We start from the raw sequence: 3,612 nt of genomic DNA, 5'->3' as shown, positions 1-3,612 counted from the left end.
GATGCATCTATGGTTCATGCCGTTCGACCCTCGATACTGCACATAGTATATGTATATGTAATTTGGATCAGGCCGTACGACCTCGGCATAGTTCTGCGTAATAATACTTGGAGCCCAATTATACTTGATATCATTTTATTGGCTTGAGAGTGTGAATTGTCAAATGATGGAAATTGATTTGGGATTTACTATCAGTGAAATAATTGTTATTTATTTCTTGTTATTGAGTTTGCATTATCATCTGTATAGCCCATGCTTATTTAGAATTTCGGTACTTTATTGTTAGCCCATAGTAAGTGTCGAAGTCGACCCCTCGTTACTACTTCTTCGAGGTTAGACTAGATACTTACTGGGTACATGTTGTTTATGTACTCACGCTACACTTCTGCACTAACCCTGCAAGACCTGAGCCAGGTGCATTTGGTTGGCGCACTCTTCATACTCAGAGACTTTGCGGTGAGCTACCTTTCGAGCCCGTTTTGTAGCACTCGAAGTCTTTCTTTTGCATTTAATTTCCATCTATTTTATTTTAGACAGTAGTGTAGTATATTTGTATATTCTCTAGTAGCTCATACACTTGTGACACCAGGTCTTGGAAATTATGCTAGTAGACATTTGATGATTTTTGATTATTTACTTCAACTCATTTGCTCTCAAAGATGTTTATTTCTTATTTTATTAAATTTTTCACTTCTAATTTACTCAATAATAAAAATGAACTATTTCTAAATTTTTAAAAGAAACAATCATATGGTTAGTTCACTGTTGGCTTGCCTAGCGGTAACGTTGGGCGCCATCACGGCCTATATGAGAAATTGGATCGTGACAACATGGAATCAGAGCACTAGGTTTACGTAGGTCTCACAAGTTATGAGCAGGCCTAATAGAGTCAAGCGGATTGGTGCAAGGACATATGTACTTATCTTCAGAGGCTACAGGGTGTTAGGAAACTACTCTTTCTTCATCTCCTATCGTGCAGTTGATGTTATACTAAGTATCTATCTCTTATTCTCTCATAGATGTTGAGAACGCGCGCGGAAAACGTACCCGATCATGGAGGAGCTGCTCCCCCTGTTGCTAGATCCGGGGCTGATGCCGAGGGAGGGCTCTAGCCCGTGGTAGAGGGCGAGGACGTCCTAGAGTTGCCCAAGCTATGCCACCAGTGGATCCAGTAGAGGAACCTATCATTGAGGAGCAGGGTGACGTGCCTGCAACAGAGCCAGCCCCGGTGGAATTCATGTATGCACTGGGATTCTAGGAGGTCATGGGTCGTATGCTACGGTTTATGGATACTATTGTGACGACCCAAAGGGTCATCACCTATTTCCTCATCCATTCCGTGCTTTCGAGACCTTAAAACCTCATTTTTTTACTTGCCTCGATTTGCATGCGCAGTCCGGGCGCGTAGCCGGAAAGCTTTTATGTTGAAATATGTGAATTCCGTGAAAAATTTGAAGAATTTTGATATTAATATGATTTTAGTTGACTTTGGTTAACATTTTTGGTAAACGGACCCGGACCCGAGATTGGACGGTCCCGGAAGGTCCGTAGAAAAATATGGGACTCGGGCATGTGCCCGGAATCGAATTCCGAAGTCTAGAGCCCGAGATATGAATTTTTCCGTGAAATTGTTTTTCTGAAATTATTAAGGAAAATGGAAATGAAAATTAATTAAAAGACTATGGTATCGGGCTCGTATTTTGGTTCCGACGCCCGGTACAAGTCTTAAATATGTGTTAAGCGCTTTCTGTAAAGTTTGGCCGAAATTGAACGTCGTTTGACGTGTTTCGGACTATGAGTTCAAAGCTTGAAAGGTTATGAAGTTTAGAAGGAAAATCATGTGCCTTGAGGCTTGATTCTATATAAATTATGTTATTTTGGCGATTTGATCGCACGAGCAAGTCCGTAGGATGTTTTCAAAGTTGTGTGCATGTTTGGAATGGGAGTGATTATGACTTGTGATGCTTCTACATCAAACATTTTTTAAATCAACTCAATTTTTAGCTTCGGTTGTTATAGTCGTGGGACCAGGTTCCTCATTGGAATTAAAAAGGGTTCTCCATCTTCATCAGTATCTATGTTCCCTCTTGAGACAAGTAAATCAGGAGGATTGCTTCATCTTTATTAGCATCAAATTTTCAAAGCTGATCCTTGCCATTGTTGAGAACATTATAATTGCACCTATATATCCTCAAATGTGTCAGCAACTTTGGTTAAGATGTTTGCAATCCCTCTATAAATTAATATTGATCGCACAAAATCTTCAATAGTCTTGTTCTTCTTTTCCACAACTCCATTTGTTGCGGTGTTCTTGGAGTCGAGAAGTTGAGTAATTCTTCTTANATCAAATTTTCGCAAATGCGAAACCTGGCCTCCAGACCCAAGTTCGCAAATGCGAACTAAAATGTTCGCAATTCCCACACCTGTTTTGTTTGCAAATGCGAACCTCTGTTCGCATTTCCCATATCCGAGGCCAAGCAAATTTTATACTTAGTCGAATTTTCACCACTTTTCACCATTCTTTCAAAACCCAAACACCATAGGCGAATTTTCAAGAGCAAACTTCATCCCAAATCACTTGTAAGTTGATTTTTACTCAATTCTTTCAATCTTTAACATCATTAAACATGTTTTTCACTTGAAATCAAAGATTTTCATGGGTGAAATTGGGATTTTTGGGTAGAACCTAGGTTTTCTATAAATTGGGGAGTTGGACCTCGATTTGAGGTCCGATTTCAAAACAAATTATATATTTGAACTCGTGGGGGAATGGGTAGCCAGATTTTGGTTCGAACCTCGAGTTTTGACCACGTGAGCCCNATGGTAAAGTGGTTTATATCGTAAGAAATGAAAGAAAGAGAAAACGTTGTTGGTATTTCCCTTGTTGGGACGTTGTATTGAACTTGTTGGTTTCTTTTCTCTTGCCGAGATTCCTTCCAATATTTGTTTATTTTATGCCCCTTATTTGTGACTATTGTTTGGGGAGCTAGACTGTCGAATGATATGGATCGGGTTGCACGCCGCAACAATGATAAATGATATTTGAGGATTTGAGGATCGGGTTGCGCGCCGCAACAATGTTAAATGAGATATGAGGATCAGGTTGCGCGCCGCAACAATGATAAATGATAAATAATATGGGTCGGGTTGCACGCCGCAACAGTGGTATTTGTGGAGCGGGTTGCACGCCGCAACAATAGTAATTATGGAGCGGGTTGCACGCCGCAACAGTTATTAATGCAAATGTGTTTATATTCAGTATTGGTTCCTTGTTCATCGTAAATTTAGTGTTACTCTGGATTACTGTTAATATTGCCATCTCCCCATAGCATGTTTCCCCTCCCATATTGTTAATTGTTTGGTATTTCGATTCCGTTGTATATTTATAATTGCACAGGTTTATGTGGTGTCCAGTCTAGCCTCGTCACTACTTCGCCGGGGTTAGGCTAGACACTTACCAGCACATGGGGTAGGTTGTGCTGATGCTACACTCTGTGCATTTTTGCACAGGTCCAGGTTTTGAGGAGCAGCAGCAGCATTAGCACGGGAGCAGGCTTTCATTATCACGAGACCGAGGTAGCCTTGCAGGCGTCCGCAGGCCCGGCGTCTCTC

This window comes from Nicotiana attenuata, chromosome 6, assembly GCF_001879085.1.
Source record: "Nicotiana attenuata strain UT chromosome 6, NIATTr2, whole genome shotgun sequence".
Taxonomy (NCBI): Eukaryota; Viridiplantae; Streptophyta; class Magnoliopsida; order Solanales; family Solanaceae; genus Nicotiana; species Nicotiana attenuata.
This window is presented reverse-complemented; position numbering follows the sequence as displayed.